General features: G+C 42.1%; 1 long non-coding RNA gene across 1 annotated transcript in view; it reads right to left on the reverse strand.

Annotated features, from left to right (window-relative positions):
• Nucleotides 1-436: 436 nt before the first annotated feature.
• LOC137616673 (uncharacterized) overlaps nt 437-26,574 on the reverse strand; it is a 49,475-nt gene continuing 23,337 nt past the window's right edge. Inside the window, exons 2-3 of the long non-coding RNA XR_011039472.1 lie at nt 24,931-25,049; nt 437-726 (exon numbers count right to left, since the gene is read on the reverse strand). This is a non-coding gene — a long non-coding RNA (uncharacterized lncRNA). The remainder of the gene's footprint in view (nt 727-24,930; nt 25,050-26,574) is intronic.

A 26,574-nucleotide genomic window follows, 5' to 3' on the forward strand; every position in this document is an offset into this window, starting at 1 on the left:
TCAGGAAATTGTAATCTGAATTTTAAATAGAGTAAAAAAGCTCATAAATGTAAATCTGGACAATTTTCTAGTAAGATTTTGGGTGTTTAGAATTTACTAGTAAAAATAGCATCATGAATACTTTTAACAAAAATATGGATAAAATTAGCTTTACTTGCACTGACTTTGTAAAGATTAAAAGTGAATAAAGTACAGTAATTGCTATTAGACTAAGTGTAAATAGCTTTAATAATTAAGTTCAAGGCTTTCAAAGATAGGAACACTTTGATAAACTTTAAATAATCTGGTAATATTGTTGTTATAAAGTTTTATATTACTGTACTTATTTACTGTAATGTAACTTTTTTTTTTCTTTAGTTAGTGATTGCTATTGAACATAAGGGACATAAATGGAGTGACCAATATAACACAACCCCCTAAATCCTCAATAACTCTGGTCAATTTAGCATTTCAAAAGATTTGCAGTCCCGAATGATATTCTCATGAGAGAATTTTAATAATCCTGGATGCTTCAGTTGAGACGATTCGTCGGTGGTCCTTTTGACATTATAAATTGTCTTCCTCAGAAACCTCCTGGTATTTTTCTTGTAGTTAATCCCCGATTATGCACTGCCGATCTTTAAGCTGATGTCATTCGGAATGTTGCATTATAGTGCATATTTGCAGTTCCATTTCCTGTTTTGTGCAGGAAGCTATAATATTTTGTGCTCTTTTCATGATTTTAGTCTGAAAAATAAATACAAAATGTTAATAATACTGAGATATTTATTGTTCCTGCACTTTAAAATCAAGACTATACTTTTAGTAAAATGTTATTTTCATTAGTAAAATAAATTTTTGAATATACTTACCCGATGATCATATAGCTGTCAGCTCTGCTGCCCGACAGAAAAACCTACGGGCGGAATACGCCAGCGATCGCTATACAGGTGGGGGTGTACATCAACAGCGCCATCTGTCAAGTAGGTACTCAAGTACTCGATGTCAACATAGAACCAATTTTCTCCTCTGTCCACTGGGTCTCTATTGGGGAGGAAGGGTGGGTCCTTTAATTTATGATCATCGGGTAAGTATATTCAAAAATTTATTTTACTAATGAAAATAACATTTTTCAATATTAAACTTACCCGATGATCATATAGCTGATTCATACCCAGGGGGGTGGGTAGAGACCAGCATAACATGTTGACATTATTATGAGCTAAGTATTCCGTATTTCATTTTAGCAGTTATTCAAAATAACAAACATAAAATAAATAAGTACCTGGTAAGGAAGTCGACTTGAACAATTACTCTGCCTTTTTAAGTACGTCTTCCTTACTGAGCCTCGCGATCCTCATAGGATGCTGAGCGACTCCTAGGAGCTCAAGTATGAAGGGTTGCAACCCATACTAAAGGTCCTCATCAAAACCTCTAATCTAGGCGCTTCTCAAGAAATGACTTTGACCACCCGCCAAATCAAGTAGGATGCGAAAGGCTTCTTAGCCTTCCGGACAACCCAAAAATATTAATAAAACATTTCAAGAGAAAGATTAAAAAGGTTATGGAATTAGGGAATTGTAGTGGTGGAGCCCTCACCACTACTGCACTCGTTGCTACGAATGGTCCCAGAGTGTAGCAGTTCTCGTAAAGAGACTGGACATTCTTAAGATAAAAGACGCGAACACTGATTTGCTTTTCCAATAGGTTGCGTCGAATATACTTTGCAGAGATCTATTTTGTTTAAAGGCCACGGAAGTTGCGACAGCTCTAACTTCGAGTGTCCTTACCTTCAGCAAAGCATGGTCCTCCTCATTCAGATGGGAATGAGCTTCTCGTATTAACAGTCTGATAAAATAGGATAAAGAATTCTCTGACATAGGCAAAGAGGGATTCTTAACTGAACACCATAAAGCTTCAGACGGGCCTCGTAAAGGTTTTTAAATAGAACTTAAGAGCTCTTACAGGACATAATACTCTTTCTAGTTCATTTCCAACCATACGATAAGTTTGGAATATCGAATGATATTGGTCAAGGTCGAGAAAGCAGCTCGTGTTTGGCTAGAAAACCAAGTTGTAGAACATGTAGCCGTTTCGGATGAGAATCCGATGTTCTTGCTGAAGGCATGAATCTCACTGACTCTTTTAGCTGTGGTTAAGCATATCAGGAAAAGAGTCTTAAAGGTGAGATCTTTAAGGGAGGCTGATTGAAGCGGTTCGAACCTGTCTGACATAAGGAATCTTAGTACCACGTCTAAATTCCAACCAGGTGTAACCAAACGACGCTCCTTCGTGGTCTCAAAAGACTTAAGGAGGTCTTGTAGATCTTTATTGTTGGAAAGATCTAAGCCTCTGTGACGGAAGACTGATGCCAACATGCTTCTGTAACCCTTGATAGTGGGAGCTGAAAGAGATCGTTCTTTCCTCAGATATAAGAGAAAGTCAGCTATTGAGTTACAGAGGTACTGGTCGAGGATACGGATACTGACTTGCACCAGTTTTGGAAAATTTCCCACTTCGATTGGTAGATTCTAAGGGTGGATGTTCTCCTTGCTCTAGCAAACGCTCTGGTTGCCTCCTTCGAAAAGCCTCTAGCTCTCGAGAGTCTTTCGATAGTCTGAAGGCAGTCAGACGAAGAGCGTGGAGGCCTTGGTGTACCTTCTTTACGCGTGGCTGACGTAGAAGGTCCACCCTTAGGGGAAGTGTTCTGGGAACGTCTACTAGCCATCGAAGTACCTCGGTGAGTTATTCTCTCGCGGGCCAGAGGGAAGCAACTAGCGTCAACCTTGTCCCTTCGTGAGAGGCGAACTTCTGCAGTACCTTGTTGACAATCTTGAACGGAGGGAATGCATATAGATCTAGATGTGACCAATCTAGTAGAAAGGCATCTATATGAACTACTGCTGGGTCCGGGATAGGTGAGCAAACTATTGGGAGCCTCTTGGTCATCGAGGTTGCGAAGAGATCTATGGTTGGCTGGCCCCAGGTGGCCCAAAGTCTCTTGCATACATCCTTGTGGAGGGTCCAATCTGTTGGAATTATTTGTCCCTTCCTACTGAGACAATCTGCTATGACATTCAAGTTGCCTTGGATGAACCTCGTTACTAGTGAAAAGTCTAGACCTGTTGACCAGGTGAGGAGGTCCCTTGCGATCTCGTACCATGTCAGAGAGTAGGTCCCTCCTTGCTTAGAGATGTACGTCAAAGCCGGGTGTTGTCCGAGTTCACCTCCACCACTTTGCCTTGAAGGAGAGACCTGAAGCTTTTCCAGGTCAGACGTACTGCCAGTAGCTTCTTGCAGTTGAAATGCATTGTCCTTTGACTCGAGTTCCATAATCCCGAACATTCCCTACCGCTTAAAGTCGCACCCCAGCCTACGTCCGATGCGTCCGAGAAGAGAACGTGGTTGGGAGTCTGAACAGTCAGGGGAAGACCCTTTCTAAGGTTGATAAAGTCCTTCCACCAAGTCAGACCAGACTTTATCTTTCCGGAAACCGGGATCGAGACCGCTTCTAGCGTCTTGTCCTTTTTCCAGTGAAAAAGCTAGATGATACAGAAGAGGACGGAGGTGTAGTCTTCCAAGTGACACAAATTGAACCACGGATGACAGTGTCCTTACCAGACTCATCCACAGCCTGACAGGGCAGCGTTCCTTCTTCAGCATCTTCTGGATGGATAGCAGGGCTGGGGGTTGATCGTCTTGTTCAGCAACGTCCTCATCAGAGGGTTCCTCATCCGAAACTGATGAGGAAACGGCAACGACTGACTCGCTGAATCCGGTCGCACTGGTGGATGCGTGACGGAGCCGGACGCAATATCATGGTACTGCTGCACAGTCTGTGAACTGTCAACCATGGGGACGCGAGGAAGTACAGCGTCAACCCGAAACTGTCTAGACTGTCTGGGTTGTGCAGTCAACACCCTACCGGGTTGCTGAGGTTGACGCACTGCGTCACAACAAGTCACCTCTGCTGGTTGTTGAACGTCTTCCTAGTGACACACTGAACGTCAACAACCACCTCCGAGAGTCGCTTAACGTCAACGTGCGACTGGCAACCCACACTGGGTCGCATCGGTGGAGGAACCACCTCAACTGGCGGACGCGAGTAGGATACCTCAGCGTCAACAGGGCGCACAACCAACCGGTAGGAAGGTTGTTGGCCAGAAGGTTCTTCTCCGTAAAAAGTCCTCTATCAAGGACACAAGCTTGGACTGCATGTCTTGCAGCAAAGCCCATTAGGGTCTACGGGAGCAGGTGTGGCAACAGACGGGGTTAGCGACTGAAGCGGAACCATTTACCATCCCTGGAAGCCTTGTTATGCTTTAATTAAAGTCCATAGGAGGCTAAGCAGCTTAAGGCTCCTCTCCAAATGACAGAGTCCTCAAAGGAATATCAGTAGGAGGGAGAACAGCACTTTCTCATCTACAGGAACCTTGTCCGAGAAAAGCTAGGTTATCTCAGTGAGGGTCTCACTGGTGCATAAGCAGCAGACCAGAAGGCAACGTTATGTAACTGCTTGACAGTCTGTGAACTGTCAAAAACTGAACTGTCAACCACAACAGGTGTGTGAGGACATACAGCACTGGTGCATTAGCAGCAGACCAGAAGGCAACGTTATGTAACTGCTTGACAGTCTGTGAACTGTCAAAAAAAAACTGAACTGTCAGCCACAACAGGTGCGTGAGGACATACAGCACTGGTGCATTAGTAGCAGACCAGAAGGCAACGTCATGTAACTGCTTGACAGTCTGTGAGCTGGCAACAACCAAAGCTGTGTGGGGAAGCCTCAACTCCTGACTGACTAGTCTGCTGCGGGCGAGTGGCGGTAACCACAGTGGGTTGCGGAGGCTGACGCACCGTGTCAAAACACGGCAGCTTAACTCCACCCTCCTGTTGTTGTGGTAGCTCACGCACGGCAACGGAGTGCTCCGTGCGCCTGTGGGAGTCAGCATGCGTCTGGCAGGGTTGATTGCGCATGGGGGGAGGAGCTCTCACAGCCGGAGTGTGGGAGCAGGCAGCCTCAGCGACTGCTGGGCGCACAACCGTGGCAGGTTGTAGGGTAACGGGTGCAGCGCCAACCTCTCCGCAGCCGGAGAGTGGGAGCAGGCAGCCTCAGCGTCTGCTGGGCGCACAACCGTGGCAGGTTGTAGGCTAACGGGTGCAGCGCCAACCTCTCCGCAGCCGGAGTGTGGGAGCAGGCAGCCTCAGCGTGAGCTGGGCGCACAACCGTGGCAGGTTGTAGGCTAACGGGTGCAGCGTTAACCTTCTCCGCACGAAACTCCTGCATAACCGCAGCTAACTGAGTCTGCATAGACTGCAGTAAAGACCACTAGGGTCTACAAAAGTGGCAACAGACGGAGCTACTGTCCGTTGTGACTGAGGGTCTAAAACAGCGGGTGCGGCAACAGACGGAGTTACTGCCTGTTGCGGTACCACCTTGCCTCTCCTGGGAGGTGTGCAGTCGTCGGATGACTGCAGCGAGTCCGAACTGACCCAGTGGCTACACCTGGGCCGTTGGACTTGCGCGGAAGGGACCGACTTGCACTTAATAAGCTGCGAGACCTTGGTCCAAGGTTTCTTACGAGAAACCTCTTCCGCAGACGAGAAGTAAATGGGCTCTCTCGTCTTTGTGTGGGTGGGGCGATCTTGGGTAGATACGCCCGAAACCACGGAGGGAAAAACGTCTGTTCGTTGATCAAGGCCTGAGGAACCCATAAGTCGTTCGACATTACTTCTCCCCTGGGCTTGGGAGCTTGCAAGAGGTCCCGGACTTGGTGAACGACAGGCACGAACAGACGAACCCTCGGACGCAACACTGTAACACTTTGCGCATATCACTTTATCACTTTGATTTTCTGTTTTGCACTTATTTCACTGAAATCGAAACTTTTACTGATTTCTACCTGAAACACGCAATCCTACCTTTTATTAAAAGGTAGTAATTGCGAAAACAGTCGTATAATGCAACAGAAAACATATATAAAGATAAAGAATTCAGTGGCTGGGAAAGAGACTAAACACTAGATCAAATAAACTACGTTTACAATCTCTCACCGCACATAGCCTGGGAACAAGAATAAAACCCTAGAAACGTTTTACCTTCTTCCCCTACAGCGACTAGGGAGGAGAGTAAAACGAGAACAACGTTACCCGCTTGAACGAAACGTTTTTCTCCTCTCTCTCCCTCCGTCTCTATCTCTCTCTTTCTCTCTAGATTTCGCACCTGAGAGAAGAGCCCAATATATATCGTCAAAACATGAGATTTGTTAAAGGAAAACACTGAAAGGTTTTCCAAATAAAAAGTTCCTTTAATATAGAATTTAAACCATTTAAGCTAAGAAAGAATGAACGAAACGCTAGAATCGGTTTACTCTTACTGCAAAGTGAAACCGTGATACACTCTCTCTCTATCGTAACGATAGAGCGCATGTTGAATGTCCTGAACGTCAACAACTGCGTAGACTAAAAAACTAAACGTTAGTTCATCTTTGAAAACAGTACGAGACTATCAAAGAAAATCTTTCATAAAACATAAAATTTAAAAAGTTTTAAATTCTTTAAAGGTTAAATACGATATAACGGGCTCAACGTTGATTAACTTCGGTTCCAAGTTAGGACCGCCTATATCAGGAAAGGTCGCATATAAACAAAACATAAAAATTTATTTTATATGTTTATAATAAAAGGAAAGTTAATCGAAGAGGCCTAATAAAGGCGGAGAGATATAAAATATACAGATCTATAACGTGTTAAGCAAAATTACTAAAAACCTAAACACACTTCCGTCTAAGGGAAGGGTCGGCCATTTAAAAGTGAAAGAGAGTCCCTACTCTCTTTGTCACCATAATTAAATCTATCCAAAACGAGTTCAAGTTTTGAAATGAAGATAAAACCCCTGCATAGCGAAAGCTCAAAACTGGAATAGTGTACTTCACCAAATAGTTGTGAAAACAAATCCAGTCAGTAACAGCGTATTAAGTAGGTCTTGCCAGTGGCACGACAGAGAGAAAATTGGTTCTATGTTGACATCGAGTACTTGAGTACCTACTTGACAGATGGCGCTGTTGATGTACACCCCCACCTGTATAGCGATCGCTGGCGTATTCCGCCCGTAGGTTTTTCTGTCGGGCAGCAGAGCTGACAGCTATATGATCATCGGGTAAGTTTAATATTGAAAAATTATGCTTGATAAACTAAAAGGAATAAAAAATATGGAAAATAATGACAAACTAGACACGTTCATAACATTAATAATAGCAAATATTACAACCAAAAGCATATCTTGTAAGTTGGAAAAGTATCACTTCTTAAATCCTAAAAAGGAATTACTTCACTACAATAATGGAATTTCCTGAATAAAACATTCTACCTTACACCAAAGGGGTTACCTGGTCAAACACACACTCAACACTTCATATAAAATTTATAAAACAACAACAACAAATGCAGCTGTTTTCAGTCCACAGCAAGAAAAACGCTTTAGACATGTCCTTAAGCATGTTTGGGGTTTGGCTCGTTTTCATCACCACACTGGCCAGTACGAATTGGTGATGGTGAGAGACTTTTGTCTGATGGTTTACAACATACCAACCCAGTATGGGTGTCCCTGGCTAGTACAGGTTTGCTGATCATGGCAAAACACAAACCCATTCACTGCATTAAGGTGTCCCCAGTCTGAGAGGGTTATAAAAAAGTATGTATAAATTCTGAGCAAAATTAAGCTTTACCAACACGGTAACAGTTTCAGGAGTAAACTATTTAGTATACAAGAGTATAGTGCTGGCCAAATGAATAATTATTGTGTTTAGCTTTCCTAAAGAGAGAAGAGAGACAGCAGCTTCCTAAATTTATCAAGTACCGGTAAATGTGTCATGTTCGTAATTGAAATGACATAATACATATTCATTAAATATCCTATGGATCCTCCATAAACTCATTTCAGCTATCCTCGCACAATCTTTTTTAAGGTGGATTTTCTAATTAACCTTCAATCAATGAACTAGCTTATTCTACCCATCTTCATCTTAACTATTCTACCCTAAACTATGGAAACACTTATAACACACCGATTCACTAACCAATTTAGATTAGCTCACTGACTAGCTTCTTCAATGTTGTAGTTTTTTTTTCTACTTAGGTAAAGGTGTCTGGTTTCAGTTCCAGTTTCATCAGAACAGATGCTCACTAGAAAGTTAGCCAGGCAAGGCCAAATCACAGCAGTGGCCTCCCTAGTAAACAGTTTAAACTCCTGGTCCCCAGCTGGGATCGATCTTCTGCCATTCAAGTGTTAGGCGAATACATTACCACTACAAGCCTGGGTATAAGTCATCAATGAACTAACCTATGCAACAATAAAATGGACAACCAGATCCTAACGTCTTTAATAACCAAAATAACAATACTGTATGTATCTTTTGCCACTGATTAACCAATGTTACCTTAAATTAATGGAAAATCTATTCAACCTCTCCATTACCTATATAAAGCTTGCCTTTACCACCGATGGCTCCAATATCCTGCCTTTGTCCCTTGACTCACCTATCATTGTGTAACTTAATTACTAATCTTATTTTACAATTATGATTTTGACTATTATCGAGTGTTGACATCACCAGATCATTGTAAGAGTCAGCATGACACTCACAATTACAAATTCCTAGTATTTAATGCTACTTTTAAATAATCTAAGTTTCATGGTGAATACTGCATTTAATGATTAAATAGCAAACAATAGCTTACATTAAGCCATCTATCCAACAACCCTAAAAATGAACAAAAACTTCATTACAAGATTAGGACTTTGACTTTCACTGTATTCCTCTTAATGAATTGGAATTTTATCTTTCACAAATTTCTGAATTTTGAGAGTACTGTATGAGGATTGTAAAATAAGTATTTATATAAACCTATCTGTAATAAGAAAAAAGATAATAAACTACAGTATATGATGTTGTTTGGCAACTAAATAAACATCTATTACTGTAACTATATCAAAATGAAACCATAAATCCTCAAAAAAAAGAGAGAGAGAGAGAGAGAGAGAGAGAGAGAGAGAGAGAGAGAGAGAGAGAGAGAGAGAGAGAGAGAGAGAGAGAGAGAGTGTGTGTGTGTCAAAATATTAAGTGAAAAATGCATGGCCTTGGCAAAACTTTATGCAAAAATCTACAGATTTTTCTTCTTATTGAAAAGTGTAATTGATTGTTAATAGGTTGAGGAGACAAAGTTATCTCAGTTTCCTCTCTTCAAAATCTGAATTCCTCTTTAACTTGGAGATCTAGGTTGTAGGGATCAAGCAAGTGGTGACCTATCCCCACCGAAACCGATACAAAACTGAATACTCACAATAGGTGTGAAAACACCTATTTTGGGCACCCAGGCACCTCTTATATATGCTTACTTGATGTTTTTTCCTGCAAGAAATTACTATCACACTAGCAGAATGCAGGTACGTACAGCACTCTCTCCAAGAAGGAGAGAAACGGTAGTCAGCGAACGTAACCCCTCTCAGTCAACTTCCTGGACCTCTCCGTCTTTGTTCTTTTCCTGGAAGTAGGAACAAAGACTCCAGCAAAGATGCAGAGGAAGCAAGAACTTGAAGTTTGCCTTCACAGGGTCACACAGGCCAATGGCAACACACTCACAGGGAAAGACAGGAACTCTAAAGAGAGAGCCACTGGGTTTATGCCTTTAGTATCTTCTCGGGATTATGGACACAATGAGAGAATGGGCTGAACACAACCTTTTCCATTACCCTCAGCAGTGGCTTCTTCCGATGGAAGTACGTCGAAAGGGTAGACCCCTTCCGGAGAATTTGTTATTATTGTCATTATATAGCCATACTAACGAAGGAGACAGCCTAAAGTAATGCTGTCCAACAAGAACAAGGATGGGTCAGCAAGAGGCCCAGATGCTGTCCTACAGCTACAGTTATTGGATATAACTGCAAAAATTTCCTCTTCCTTAAAATGTCTTGCACAAGACGATCTGTCAAAACTATTATATGCATAAAGGAAAATGTAAAAACCTAACACAGACAAAAAAAGACACTGAAAGTATATCTATACCCTCTGCTGGGGGAAAAAGTGCAAGCTCAAGTCACATGTTGGGTGGGCGGGACTCGCCAACCAACACGTAAAAGTTTTCATAGCTGTCTCCACATTCATTGAAAGCATACTCCTATTAAAAGACGAGGGTTCGTATTTATGTAAGAACAAATGTTAATTCTACTACACGACTGGGCTGCGTATGATGGGTATCCATCCTTACCAGAACACAATGATGTTAGAAGCAAGAACATCATAGGAAAACAGCCTTACTGCCATGGTCAAATGTTCATAGTTTAAGCAAAAAAAAAAATAACACTAGATTCTAACAGTAACAAGTTTACCAAAAAACATATGGGTGCTAATATTTTAGTGTTATGCGTAACAAAATTCTCCAAGGTTATAAATGGCTATATCTCTAAATTGTACAATTTGTTTAAAGTTTGATTCTTAGCAATATTGCAGCGTATTAAAATCATCACACAGCGTCCCCTTCTAGTTCTTGGCAACTGTCCTTTTGCAATTTGTCCTTTTCTGTGCTTCTTTGTATTGACAAAGCAGAGCAACTATAATGCATCAGCCTGGAGATTGCCCTTCTATATTTTTCTCTTAATCTTGCTGGAAAACATGGAATGGATTTATGATATATAGCCTAGTACTGGGGTTAGTGAGGCCATCAAATAGGTACTAGGGTTAGTGAGGCCATTAAATAGCAAAAGTTTACAGAGAAAAAAACCTACAGTTAGATGTCAAAAGAGGGGAGACAGCAAGATGCAGGACAGGAAGCTTTAACAGAGAAAGAGTAGAAGGAAATACAGCAACCACAACTATGTGCAGAGTAAACATTACAGAGACCCTTACGTAATGCCTAAAGCACCAAATGTGAGATACCCTGACCGCAATAATCTCCTGCGGGTATCCTCGCCATGACAATGATACTATACATTGGCTTAAAAACTATCAAATAACTCCTCTGAGCAAAGTATGACTGAGTTTACTACTAACGTGTAGACACTGGTTTACAACTTTGCCTTATCAATAAGGAGACCGTGGGACTTATCTAGACCTTATAGCACTTGTTTGTTGCTAGATTCACGCCCTTGGTTTCATTTTTCGTGCTTCTGACATCATTACTGCTCAGTGTCTGGTAACTAGGCTTGCAAGTTGGACATTCCCTGGTCAAGTGGATACACTCCTAACTATAAACTTGATGATTCAATTAGATTTTTAACCAGTTTCAAAACAATTAACCAAGTATCCAGTCCTGCCTTATTGCAGTAAAAATCTAATCTTACATGAATCCTTTGACAAAACAAAGTCTATTGTAATTTGAAAACATGCAAATTCTAATTTTATTCATTATATGAAAGCCCAACTAGATCCATTACTTGGAATCTTAATTAATTGCATTGACTAGAAATTCAAATGGATAGCAGCAAACCAGTTGTAACTTTAATGTGTTGACAAGGAAATATACCTGTAAGTGGCAATCCAGTCCTTCCCAAATATCACAAATCTTAAAATTAATTTATTTTTGACTATACAAACCTCAGTCCTTCAACATATATATGATTTCAGTTTGGCTGGAAATCGGCTGTTAAAATTTACAGAGATGTAGGTGGCGGGGAAACCCGACCATTTGCTTGCACACTGAGAACCCACTTCAACGTTCACCTAAGACATGCAGGGTGGTTGAGGCTTGAAGTGAAACTTAAAGAACTCAAGGTTTGTTAAGTCAGGAAAAATACAAATTACTATTAAAACCTTTGATTTTTTCCTACATGAATATACATTAAGAGGGAGGAAGCCTCTATAACCCTGCTGGCAGTCAAGACTCATACTACCTACAAACTTTTGAGAAATAGACTCTAAAAGTTAGACTAAGTTAGTCTATAGACAGATGGTCACAGAAGAACCTATACCCTTGTAAGGATATGCTGTCATAACGAAGGGCCTATTTAAGTAATGGGTTTTGCATACAAACTATCCTCCCACCGTGAGGAGGATGGAGGAAGATATATATAACATTATATGTAGAACAGACCTCAGAGTGAAAGCTTGTATGCACCAAACATCTGATCTAGTGCATGACCACTGCACCCCAAGAGAGGGGAAGAAAGAATGAAAAAGGCCCGGCACTAACTCTTATTCTAGTCTTATTGACATGAGAGGTTAGACTAGAATCACTAGATGCTTCTTGTCTCGTAAGGAGCTCAGTACATTAAACAACCTGTTGAGCAGCTACCACAGATCACAGTAAAAATGATATTTTCATAATAAAATAAATTTTTGAACATACTTACCTGGTAGTTATATATATAGCTTTAGTCCCTGACGTCACAGCAGAATTTCAAAACTAGCAGCAATCGCCGATTGGGTACCCAGATGTACCACTGGTGCGCCCTCTACCCAGGTACCTGGAACTATTCCAACTATTCCTCAGATCTTCCATACCCTTAGTCTCTAGAGGGGAGGAGGGTGGGAATTAAATTATATATAACTACCAGGTAAGTACAGTGTTAAAAAATTTATTTTATTATGAAAATATCATTTTTAAACATCTGACTTACCTGGTAGTTTTATATATATAGCTGATTGACACCTTTGGTGGCGGGTCAGAGACAGCCAACATTGTTGGAATTTACCTAAGAGTTAATAAATAAACTTAAGGGTTCGTAACTGTTAAGGAAGCGGACTTCAATGATTTCCCGCCTCATTATGTCCGCTTTCCTCAAGAGATCCAGCAATCCACCCAGGGGGCTGAAGACCTCTAGGAGCTGTCAAACCAGTGCATAACCTCTATGTGACCGGACCTCCTCCAATACCCTTGTTCCGGGTGCTCTCAAGGAACAAACTGACCACCTGACTGCAAATCAATGTTTGTGGAAAACTGCATCCAGTCTCCAAACAACCATAAAAAATTAACAGTTCCAAGAGAAGAAAAAGGGTATTAGGTTATGGGATTGTAGTGGTAGATCATTCTCCCACTACTGCACTCGCTGCTACGAATGGTCCCAGAGTGCAGCAGTCCTCGTAAAGAGTCTGTACTTGCTTCAAATAGTGTGAGGCAAACACTGATTTGCTCCTCCAGAATGCCGTGTCCATGATACTCTGCAAGGACCCATTCTGTTTGAAGGCTACAGAGGTTGCTGCTGCTCTATCTTCATGTGCTATGACCTTCAGAAGCTTGAGATCCGCCTCACTACAAAAAGAATGAGCTTCCCTTATTAAGTGTCTGATGAAGAAGGATAAGAGCCTTCTTTGACATTAGTAGAGAAGGCTTTTTGACTGAGCACCAAAGTGCTTGTGACTTACCATGTAAATCCTTCGTTCTCCCAAGGTAAAACTTCAGGGCTCTTACCAGACAAAGGACCTTCTCTAATTCCTCTCCAACGAAATCCACAAGATTCGGAATCTCAAAAGCCTTGGGCTAAGGTTGTGAAGGGCGTTCGTTCTTTGCTAGAAACCCTAGTTGTAAGGAGCAGAAAGCCTTGTTATGTCTAAAGCCTACAGCTTTGCTGAAGGTATGAATTTCACTTACGGACTACATCTAGATTCCAAGCCTGTGGGTCCTGATGTCCTTCCTTAGTGGTATCGAAGGATCTGAAAAGGTCCTGGAGATCTTTATTATCAGACAAGTTCAAATTTCTATGTCTGAAGACAGCAGCTAACATACTTCTGTACCCCTTAATGGTTGAGGTCGAAAACTTACGCCTCCTTTAAAGGTACAAAAGGAAGTCAGCTATCCGAGTCACAGAGGTACTGGAATAGGAAAAAAGAGTTGTCTCTGCTCCATTCTCTAAAAACCTCCCACTTGAATTAGTAAACCTTTATTGTGAAAGCTCTCCTTGCTCTCGCAATCACACTAGCTGCTTCCTTCAAAAAACCTCTAGCTCTCGTGAGTTTTTTGAGTCTGAAGGCAGTTAGATGTAGAGCTTGGAGGTTAAGGTGATACCTTTCCAAGTGTGGTTGTTTGAGTAGTCCTACTCTCATAGGGAGACTTCTCGGTGTGTCCACCATCCATTCCAGTACCTCTGTGAACCACTCTCTTGTCGGCCAAAAGGGGACAACTAGCGTCATTCTGGTGCCCTCGTGCGACACAAATTTCTGAATCACCTTGTGTACTATTTTGAATGGCGGAAAAACATACACATCTAGGTGAGGCCAGTTCATGAGGAATGCGTCTATGTGAAGAGATTCGGGATCTGGAACTGGAGATCAGTAAGTCTCCAGTTTATTCGTTTTCGCTGATAACAGGTCTATGCAAGAACCACCCCACGTCTGCCGCAGGCTCTTGCAAACCACCTAATGAAGCGTCCATTCTGCTGACAAGACTTGACCCTTTCTGCTCAGACTGTCTGCCATGACATTTCTTTCCCCTTGAATGAATCCTGTGACTAGACTCACGTGCCTTTGTCCAGTAAAGGAGCTCTCTCAACGTCTCGTAAAAAGACCTCGAGTGGGTTCCGCCTTGCTTGCCTATGTAGGCCAACGCCTTAGTGTTGTCTGAGGTGACCTGCACCATCCTGTTCAGAACTGAATTTTCGAACCCTTTGAGAGCTAAAAGACTGCCAACAGCTCCTTTTGATTTGAATGGAGGGCCTCCTGTTCTTTTGTCCAGGAACCCGAGATTTCCAACTTTCCCAGTGTTGCTCCCCACCTCTAGTCCGAGGCGTCGGAGCACAACACTAGGTCTGGGTTCCTCTGCTCTAGAGAAAGACTCTCTTGGAGCTTGAGGGGTCGTTCCACCACCCAAGACATTGCTTCATGGGCTCTGAAATGGGAATACACTTTGTCTCCAGTTCTATCCCCTAGTTCCAATGCTGATTGAAATGGAACTGAAGAGGGCGAAGATTCAGCCTTCCCAAGGAGACAAACTACTCTAGCAAGGAAAGGGTTCCCTGATAAATCCGTCATCTGCAGATCCTCCAGGCAGCGAATGTAGGAATGAGCTTTGAGGAGCCAGTCGTCCAGATACAGAGAGGCTCTGATACCTCTCAAATGCAGCATTCCCACTACATTGGACATCAACTTTGTGAAGATTTGAAGCGCGGTGCTACGTCCGAATCAAAGAGCACGAAACTGGAATACCTACTCTTTGTACACGAATCACAGGTATTTCTTGAAGATCGGATGGATGGGGATGTGAAAATGCGCATCCTGAAGGTCTAACGAGACCATCCAGTCGCCCATTCTGACTGTCGCTAGGACTGATTTTGTTAATTCCATCGTGAATTTCGTCTTCTGTACGAAGACGTTGAGCGCACTCACATCCAGTACTGATCTCCATCTCCCCGAGTTCTTGGGAACCAGGAACAAGCGATTGTAAAAGCCTGGTGACCCTAGATCTCGCATCTTCTCTATTGCCTCCTCTAATAACGGCAAAATTTGCTGTTGAATCGCCTGTACTTTTGATACCCCTCAGTATCTGGCCAAGAGATCTATCGGAGTAACTACTAAAGGAGGTTTTCCTAGGAAAGGAATTATGTATCCCTCCTTGAGCAACTGAAAAGACCAAAGGTCTGCTCTTCTCTTCTCCCATACTTACCAGAAATTAGATAGTCTGGCTCCTACCGCTGTCTGAAGATGAATGCTGTCAGACCCTGCTTCGTCCTTGTCTTGAGTCTCTCCTCTTCGATCTCCTTCGTACAGGTGTGGTACTACTTCTGCCGAAGGTTTTCCCCCGAAAGGGCTGAGAAAACTGATGAGTTGGTGTTTCCTCCTTAGATTTACAAATCGAGAAGGACGTTGGCAGAACCTTTCTCGCTGTCTTCGACACTATGTCCAGTGTAGCCTTTTGGGCTAACGCAGAAGAGACTTCTTTGAACAGATCTTGCAGGAAAAGGAGCGAAGAAAGAGGTGCAAAAAGCAGCTCAGATTTCTGCAAGGGCGTAACTCCATTCGCCAGAAAAGTGCACATTTGGGCCCTTTTTCTTAAGGACACCTGCTGAGAAAAGCGCCGCTAACTCATTGGCCCCATCTCTCAACCCCTTCCCCATACATGACATAACATGGACGAGACCTTCTGTGTCAACATCCTTCAAAGAATCCATCCTTTTCCCCCCAAGACTTCCAGAGTCCAATCGAGGAAATCAAAAACTTTGAAGGCTCTGAAAATGCCTTTGGGCAGGTGGTCCAACTCAGAAGTTGACCAAAAGACTTGAGTCCTTTTCATGGCCGTCCGACGAGGGGCGTCCACCAGACTCAAGAAGTCCCCTTGTGCAGAGGCAGGGACTCCCAGGCCAAGAGCTTCTCCAATTTTATACCTAATACTCGACCTGAATGCTAATCTGGCCAGAGGAAAAAACGAGAAAATTGTTTTTCCCCTGGTCTTTCTAAGATTGCATCTAGTCTCCCATAACCTTAAGGCTCTCTTGGATGAACGAGACAAAACCATCTTCGTAAAAAGAGACTCCTTCGAAGATTTCCCGAGCGTAAATTCTGAAGGCGGGGAACGAGGAGCAGCAGGAAAAAAGTTCTCAGAAAAGACCCCAGAAAAAACTCTCCTGAGCCTTTTCAGGTATGCCGAAGAATGGTGGTTCTTCGGGTCCTCTTCTTCTGAAACATCCTCTAAAAGATAACCAGGGGAAAGATGACAGTCGTCATTCCCTTCTTCTGATTGTCCTCGTACCGAAGTCAAGACGTCCTGTTTTCTTGATGTCGACTCCTCCTTTTCGTGATGCCTGGAGTCATGACATCCAAAATCTTGACGCCTGGCGTCATGGTGTCCAAAAACTTGACGCTCGGAGCCATGAAGTCCGTGTTTTTGACGCTCGGCTTCATGACTTACTTTTACTTTTACTTTTAGGGGTTCATTTCTCGCCCTCCATCAGACACTAAGAGTCTGTTCAGGCGGTCCTTGATGTGTGAAGATAATTTCTTTCCAGTTTATATTTTGCTCTGGATTATTCACTAGCATTTGTATTCAGGCTTAATAGTTTTCAGATCACTATTATAACACTTTCCAAAGAGATAAGTCTTCAGGTTTTTTGTGAAAGCTGCCACAATTTTGCCATTCTTGACATCAATTGAAAGGTCGATGAAGTGTCTCAGTGCAGCATAACAAAAAGTTCTTCCTCGTATTGCATGATTCACACTAATTTCGAATAGTCGATATGGGTTAACATCATGTCTAACTCTTACAGCAGCGTTAGTAGCTCGACGTCCAAGGCTCTGACTCTGAGTTACGACGTCCAACTTCTTAACGCTCGGCGTCATGCCTTCCAAGGTTGTGACACTCGGCGTCACGACGTCCAAATTCTTGACACTTGGCGTCATGACTTCCAACTTCTTGACGCTTGGCGTGATGTAGTCCAACCCCTTGACGCTCGGCGTCATGGCACTCTTGACGCTTGACTTTCTGACGCTTGGCGTCATGGCGTTTAGAATCTTGATGCTCGGCGTCATGACGAGCAACTCTCTTCTTGTCTGCAGGCTGCTTTTTTGGCTCCTACCGAAGTAGATGGCTGCTTGGCCGGAGGATTTCCCTCTGAGCAGGAAGGGAAATACGTAATTCGCTAGCCCCATCTGTGAGCTGCGTCATCCGACGGCGAAGATAACACTTTTACCTCGCCTTTCCCATGGCGAGGGCGAGCGTTCTGGTAAGCATCAACAGGTACGCTCGAGGGGACGACTGCTCGGGAGCTAACGCCTCTCGCCTCCCTTCGCCTGTCGACATTCCTTCTCCCAGGGGTTGGGGAGCTTGGAAGAGGTCCAGGGCTGGGAGAACGACAGGTCCGAGCAGCCGCACCCTCCACTGCACTGATTTTAGCACTGACTCTTGCAATTTTTAACTCTTTCACATCAGACCATAATGTAGTCCTGCCCGCTGCGAGGGATTCTACTCTTTCGCCAAGGGCTTGAATGAGAATCTAATAGGCTAACGATTAATATTAGTATTCCCATTACCAAAATATTAAATAACGATACAAAGTATTTTGTGGCACTTTATCGATCGTTATGAGTACTACGTAGCTTAAATTTGACTGTACGCTAGTTTTATTTAATCTCTGATGGTAGATTGATGATTATCTAAAGAAATTATACTAATAGGACAAATATTTTCTTAAAAATAAAGTATTTCCTTATACATTATAAAAATTAAATACTTCTGCTTTGAAAGTAAGTATTTTCTTTTCATTCCTTGCAAGAAAAAGAAATGAATTTACATATTTTGCAAGTCATTCTTTGTAGAGTTTACGTCACATGAATTGTGACGTCATTGTTCTGGCGGAAGCGCACTGACAAACCGAATGATTTCCTTCCACCATCATGTCTTTAAGAGTTGGTTCGTTAGTTTTTACAGTAGGGGGATCTGGGACCACCACTACAGGGGAAGGATCGACAGGCTCGTTAACAAGAGGGGGAGAACCAACCCTAGAAGAGCGAGACATAATTTTACTTCTCCTGATCCTATCCCTTTCAAGCTTACGAACATAGCGATCATATTCCAACCACTCACTCTGTCAGAAAAAAAAAAAAAAAAAAAAAGCCTGTGTTCTTCAGCAAAATAAACTGCAAATAAACACAAGTCAAACCTAGCGAAATTCTAACGATGTCACCGGTAAGGCAGCAGGGAAGATCTGAGGAATAGTTGGACTGGTTCCATGTACCTGGGTAGAGGGCGCACCAGTGGTACACCTGGCTACCCAATCGGCGATTGCCAGAAGTTTTAAAATTCTGCCGTGATGTCAGGGACTAAAGCTATATATATAACTACCAGGTAAGTCAGATGTTTAAAAACATGTCTTACTTGCGCCACTGTCAGGTTCTTCTTAAAGGCTAGTGTAAAACTAATTACTCTAACTTCATAAAATCATGCTGGAAATGAATCTTCCAGGTTGTCTGCTCCTTGGGATATCCTTCTTCATGGTTTCACAAAACCAGAAGGAGAATGGGTTCCTTTGAATCTCTTTCAGTCCTGCCAGAACTAATAAAAAGATTTTGAATCTCTAACCTGAAGGGTTGGAGTCTCTTCAAGTAGTCTAAGCACCCTCACAAGAGAAAATGCAAATAATCCAGACTGTTAGTTGCACCCCTAAGGAAAGTGATAGAGAAAAAATCAAAACTGTCGTCCTCAATGGCAGGGTTCTATATTTTTGGTAAAAATTCTGGAACGAAGGTGAAAGACCTTTCTCCCTTCCTCAGAATAACTTACAACCTTGGATATACCTGTACTGTACTGTGAAGTTTGCCTATTTTCTTCACCAAGGCTAATGATAAGATAAAAAAAGTCTTCTGAGTGAGGTATATATCTGACACCTGTCATAACGAGCCCTTTTAAGGGACCCAAGGACGAATTACATCCAAAAAAGGTTGTCGTAGTTCTCTTGGTGGCCAAGACTGCTCGAAGCTATTCATGAGCATGGATAATTCCCACAATGAGGAAAGGTCTACGCCCTTTAGCCTAAAGACATGACTCTAGGCTGAGTGATAGTCCTTCAACCACCGAAACCCAGATGATTTTCTCCAGGTAAAGATAGACAAGAAATTTCAAGTAAAGATAGACAAGAAATTTCAAATTTAGCTGTAAAGGTGCTCTGACCGACCCGATCGTCAACCCTTCCACGACAACAATCGCAAAAATGCCCCACTTTGGTTGATGTACTGTTGCAAAAGACTTCAAAGTATCCAGACATCTTTGCAATGCCATGCAAAAAGCCCGTGGAGCAGTTGGAGGTCTCTTGTTTTCCTTCCTTGAAGTGGTCGTCAGTGTTTCCATGGTCTACAGACGAGGAGGAGGGGTCCAAATTAGGAAATTTCCTCTCCCCATATAGCAAGTGAGGAAAATACCAGCTTGGAAGTACCTAGGACTTGCAGCAATTTATGCTCTCCAAGCCCACAGAAGGTCAGAGTGACCTGATGGCCATTTCCTTGGCATTGCTGTCAACTTAGGACTGAGGTTCCTTATCAGGCAGACAGGGAAAAAGCAGTCTCTTCTTGGATAACCAGCTATCACTGCTTCTCTCGAAGCTTACCCATAAAGGATATCAGAATGGTCATTCTGCTTTGTCATCATCCCAGAGGAGGAGGGTGACAAAAATTTCAGGTACCCGAAGAAGAAAAAACGCCCGCAAACTTTCTCAATTTTGAGGATGACCTCGAAGGTGAATGGTTTGTGTTGGCTTATAATTTTTCTTGCTGTACAGTGAACCCTCGCTACTTCGCGGTTCGACAATCGCAGATTCACCACTTCGCGGGGTTTTCCCATAACCCATATATATATACATATCGCGGATTTTCCGGAAAATTCAAAAATACCACGAAATCTGAAGACAACCAAATACGATATTTTGTTACCTGTAATTCCATTAATACTGTAATTAGTAATATCTGCTCTTACTGATTGTTCATTGCATTACATATGATATATAATTCAGCAAAGAAAGAAATAAAACACGAAAAGAGAATGTGATCATACGATAATTCAGTACGTAGTAAAATTAAATCGAACATGAAACGCAAATCAGATGCAGTCATACCATATTAGAATGGTGTGTACTGTAATGGATGTGCTTCTTTTCCATGAATCTTTTGTATGTATACGTACGTAGTACAGTACTGCATCCAATAATATTCTTTGTTGCAAAAATCACATTTCGAATACTGTAAGCGTACGAGAGAGAGAGAGAGAGAGAGAGAGAGAGAGAGAGAGAGAGAGAGAGAGAGAGAGAGAGAGAGGCGTAAAATAGCGTACGTAAATTTTTATTATTATTGTTATTATTATTATTATTGTTGTTGTTGTTGTTAATAAAATTATTATTGTTATTATTATTATCATTATTATTATTATTATTACTGTACAGTATTATTATCATTATTTATTATTATTACGGTATTGTACTTAATCTACGTACGTTCATTATGCGCGGGGCATCTTCTATGAGTAATCAACGCATCATAGTACTGTAAGACGGGTTGTGATTGGTTCAAGCGCTGATAGATGACGAATCAAAACTCAAGTTTTGTTATCTAGCCTGTGATTGGTGTTTTGCCCGCATCTTCTACCCGCAGCATCAAAGTTCTCGCGGGGCTGGATCGTTCACTTTCTCTTTCCGCGTATCGCTGAGTAGACGTTCTTAAGTTTGTGAAGTTTAATCTGTGCTGTGTGCGACTGTTTTAAGTTGAACTTTTTGTTGAACTTTCTGTTAAATCCTACTGTACAACGCCTCCCAAGCGTTCTGCTTCTAGTAAGGCTGGTAGTGAGCCTAAACGCCACCGAAGGATGATGACGATAGCTGAGAAGGTTACGCTTCTCGACATGTTAAAAGATGGTAGAAGTTACGCGGCCGCCGGCCGCCATTTTGGCATCAACGAATCCACCGTTCGCTATATCAAAAAGGACGAGGCGAACATTAGAAAGACTGCTGCAATCACCTTTAGCAGATCAGCGAAGCGAGTCGTTACAACGCGTAATAAAACGATCGTACGCATGGAAGGTGCTTTAGCTGTGTGGATTGCCGACTGCCGGAAGAAGAACATAGCCTTGGATACGAACACCATCCAAACAAAGGCTTTGAGCTTATATGAGAATTTTGCTGCAAAGAAACCTAAAGACGACGACGGCAACCATGCTGAAGATGATGATGATGCAGATGATCCTCAACCAGGGACATCCACTGATTCCCAGCCTCAGAAACGTTTTTCCGCAAGCAAAGGATGGTTCGCGAAGTTTCAGAAACGCTTCGCCCCGAAAAGCGTTTCCCTGCATGGGGAGTCTGCTTCCGCTGACACTGCCGCTGCTGAAACTTACGTGAACCAGACTTTCAAGAACATTATCGCTGAAGGTGGATACAAGCCGGAACAAGTGTTTAATATGGATGAAACCGGCTTGTTTTGGAAGAGAATGCCGTCGCAAACTTTCCTGTTCAAAGAGGAAGCCAAAGCCTCTGGCTTTAAGGCATTCAAGGATCGCGTTACCTTCGTGATGTGTGGCAATGCTGCTGGATTTTTGTTAAAGCCGGGGCTTATTTATAAGTCGAAAAATCCTCGCGCTTTGAAAAATAAAAATAAGAATTTCCTTCCCGTGTACTGGATGCATAATCAAAAAGCATGGATTACGAAGATGCTGACCTCCAACTGGTTCCACCAGTGTTTCATCCCGCAAGTCCATGAATATCTCTTAGAGAAGGGCTTGCCATTCAAGATCCTTCTCCTTATGGATAACGCTGGTGGACACGCAACTGACCTGTCGCGTGAGGGCGTTCAGGTTGAGTTCCTGCCACCCAACACCACGTCATTAATTCAACCGATGGACCAGGGGGTTATCAGGGCGTTCAAGGCCCTCTACACGAAGAATACCTTGGTGGACCTCGTTGCGTGTGTGGATGCTGCCCAAGATGACGAGGATGAAGATTTCAACTTGAAGGCGTACTGGCGGCAGTACACCATAGCCACGTGCCTGCAGAATATTCAAAAGGCACTTCAAGAGATGAAACCTGCAACCGTGAATGCGAGCTGGAAGAAGCTGTGGCCCGATATTGTTTACGACGACAAGGGATTTACTCCGTTGGAAATCCAACACTCTGCAATACGGAAATCTGTGCAGTTGGCTGCCATAATTGGAGGTGACGGGTTTGGCGACATGACGACTGAAGACGTCGACGAGTTGTTGGACTGCCATTCCCAGCCCCTAACTGACGCAGACCTCGAAGACCTGACGAAATCGGCAAGTGAGGAAGAGAGTGAGGGTACCCAGGAAGAGACCCAAGAAAATGTCGAAGAAACGGGCTTAACATTAGAACGGCTTGCCAAGTTCTGCAACCATATGAAGGAGGCGAAAGAAATGTTACAAGAGTGGGACGAGGATATGGTTCGCTCGATGCAATTCTGCAACAAGATCGATGAAGACATGACTCCCTACAAAATGGTCTTGGATCGAAAAAAGAAGCAGCGGCAACAACTTCCGATCACAATGTTCTTCCAGCCTCGCAAAAAAGAGCCAGTTCCTCCTGCTAGTACGCCTTCGGAAGAAATTGAAGAAGTTTCCCAGGAAGAAGTTGAAGAGGTGTCCCAGGAAAAGACACCTCCGTCTGAAGAGACGTAAAATACTATCATTGACTGCACAGTAGAACACATCATCAGCTTCATCATCATCATTTCTACTGTGCAGAAAATTCATCGCCATCACCATTCAAGTTTTTCTTCAACTTCTTTCGTGGTGAGTACAGTAACAATCTTTATTTTTTACTTTAACCTGTTTTATAGTTTAGTAATGTACGTACTGTATGCATTAAGTTAAAGGGAAGGTTTTAAAAGTCTACATGTTGTAACCTATCATATTTTTTTTGTTTAAAATTTACATTTACGTACGTAAAACAATCTCTCTCTCTCTCTCTCTCTCTCTCTCTCTCTCTCTCTCTCTCTCTCTCTCTCTCTCTCTCTCTCTCTCTCTCTCTCTCTCTCTCTCTCAAATTGTTTTCCTGCTTTGCTACGTACAAGTACTGTATAATTTATATTTGTAAGGTAACATATTTTGTAAATGCTTTTACTGTAAATACTGTATGTACTGTATCATTATTTATCACTATCATCATGCGCGTTAAATGCCTTGTTTGTTCTGAGCGTGGTTGTTTACTGAGCGTACACGCCGTCGTTTCAGGCGGCGTCATAAAGAAAAAGATTTCATTTGGAAGTCCTAAGAAAAATACGTAAACTAAAACATTGGTAATAAAAAAATCAACATACAGTACTGTATAATCAATATAATCGATGCAAAAACTAACCTATACATATATGTGTACACTAAATGAGTTTGTTTCTTCATTATGATCAGATATGAACGTAAACAAAACATTGGTTGCCATTTTTTATCGTGCTTTTTAGGTGTTTAGGAAACGCATGATATAAAATCGCCTTTAATATTTGTGCCTGTTTTAGTTTAGGGTGCTGTAGTACATGCATTAAGTGTTCTGTACATTAAAGGGTGGTTTGTTAACAGTACTACGTACAAGGGAAGGTTTTAAAAGTCCGAATATACATGTTAAATAAATAGGTAAATATGCTGTCACTACTTCGCGGATTTTCACCTATCGCACCCGCGTCTGGAACCTATCTACCGCGATAAACGAGGGTTCACTGTACATCATTTAATGCCCCGATGGCTAATCCTTACACTCATTGCATGGGAAAGCCTGAAAAAGTCATACCCCATGATAGAGGCACACAAAGAATGTGGACCCAAATGGCTCCTGATCAGCAACCACAGGCTAAGATTGCATGTCCACATGTGGTCTCTGCATCACACACACACACTTTAACTATGTAAAAAAAAAAGAAGAAAACCTGTTTAAACAGTGAAAACAGGAAGACACCCAGCTTACGTGTGTACAACCCGGCAGCTTAATCAAAGTGCTTTTTCTTGTGTGCTGATGAACAGCAGTAACTACAGACACATTGTAAATCTTAACATCAGAGTTCCAGCAAAGTTTAGATCATACTCCAATTAAAGTTGGGGTTTCGTATATGTGTAGGAACATACATTGAAAATCTAACACTATCCTAATCTATTGGCAATCAACTCCCATCTTAATCAATTCGTAATACAACACTACATTAGTGTTCTAACAAGAGCACTTAAAACCTATAACTCCCTTCATTGGGTAAAATCTACAATTAGTTCATATAACAACTGTCATGCAGACAATCTTACTGTAATATACTACAGTACTAAGAAAATTCTTCCTTGAATAATTATGTATCAAATTATTTATAATCTGACTCCATCCATAAACATGTCCAGATGCAATCCACTGACAACCTTCAATCCTCATAATCCCTAAAAGGAGTACAGTAATGCAGCTTTAATTTGCTTGGAAGTCAATCTGACTTTTATCTACAAACAACCATAATTTTTTTTACAAAACAATTCAAATCTAATGTAACAAACAAAGCTCTTTATTACCCTTACCTTTAAAATTACAGATAATTCAGCCATCTGTTTTTTATAGATTGTATGCTCTCATTGAAGTGCAGTAAAATCATAGACCTTCAATTTTCAGTCTCCATAGCTCCTTGCTTAAGATGCACCTGAGAAAGAACAAAAATTTCTGAAAATATGATATTTTGATTATAAAATAAATTTTTGAATATACTTACCCGGTGAATATATAGCTGCAACTCTGTTGCTCGACAGACAACTCTACGGAAAAACTCGCCAGCGATCGCTATACAGGTTGCGGGTGTGCCCAACAGCGCCATCTGTCGACCAGATACCCAGCTCTCATGTAAACAAAGACTCAATTTTCTCCTCGTCCCACTGCGTCTCTATTGGGGAGGAAGGGAGGGTCATTTAATTTATATTCACCGGGTAAGTATATTAAAAAATTTATTTTATAATCAAAATATCATTTTTAAATATTTAACTTAGCCGGTGAATATATAGCTGATTCACACCCAGGATGGTGGGTAGAGACCAGTAATATATGTTTACACTTTTATGAGCTAAGAGTTTTTTATTTCATTTTAGAAGTTATCAAAATAACAAAAACAAAATAAATAGGTACCTGGTAAGGAAGTCGACCTGAACAATTACTCTGCCTTTTAAGTACGTCTTCCTTACGGAGCCTCGCGATCCTCTTAGGATGCTGATCGACCCCTAGGAGCTGAAGTATCAAGGGTTGCAACCCAAACAACAGGACCTCATCAAACCCCTAATCTAGGCGCTCTCAAGAAATGACTTTGACCACCCGCCAAATCAACCAGGATGCGAAAGGCTTCTTAGCCTTTCGGACAACCCAAAGAACAACAATAAAAACATTTCAAGAGAAATATTAAAAGGGTATGGAATTAGGGAATTGTAGTGGTTGAGCCCTCACCCACTACTGCACTCGCTGCTACGAATGGTCCCAGTGTGTAGCAGTCCTCGTAAAGAGACTGGACATCCTTTAGATAAAAAGACGCAAACACTGACTTGCTTCTCCAATAGGTTGCGTCCATTATACTTCGCAGAGATCTATTTTGTTTAAAGGCCACGGAAGTTGCGACAGCTCTAACTTCGTGCGTCCTCACCTTAAGCAATGCTTGGTCTTCCTCACTCAGATGTGAATGAGCTTCTCGTATTAACAGTCTGATAAAGTAGGATAAAGCATTCTTTGACATAGGCAAAGATGGTTTCTTAACTGAACACCATAAAGCTTCAGATTGGCCTCGTAAAGGTTTAGTGCGCTTTAAATAGAACTTAAGAGCTCTCACAGGGCATAAGACTCTTTCTAGTTCATTTCCAACCATGTAGCCATTTCAGATGAAAATCCGATGTTCCTGCTGAAGGCGTGAATCTCACTGACTTTTTTAGCTGTGGCTAAGCAAACCAGGAAAAGAGTCTTTAAAGTGAGATCTTTAAAGGAGGCTGATTGTAGGGGCTCGAACCTTTCTGACATGAGGAATCTTAGTACCACGTCTAAATTCCAACCAGGTGTAGCCAAACGACGCTCCTTCGTGGTCTCAAAAGACTTAAGGAGGTCCTGTAGATCTTTGTTGCTGGAAAGATCTAAGCCTCTGTGATGGAAGACTGATGCCAACATGCTTCTGTAACCCTTGATAGTGGGAGCTGAAA

The sequence above is a fragment of the Palaemon carinicauda genome, chromosome 22 (genome assembly GCF_036898095.1).
Source record: "Palaemon carinicauda isolate YSFRI2023 chromosome 22, ASM3689809v2, whole genome shotgun sequence".
NCBI classification, from domain to species: Eukaryota; Metazoa; Arthropoda; class Malacostraca; order Decapoda; family Palaemonidae; genus Palaemon; species Palaemon carinicauda.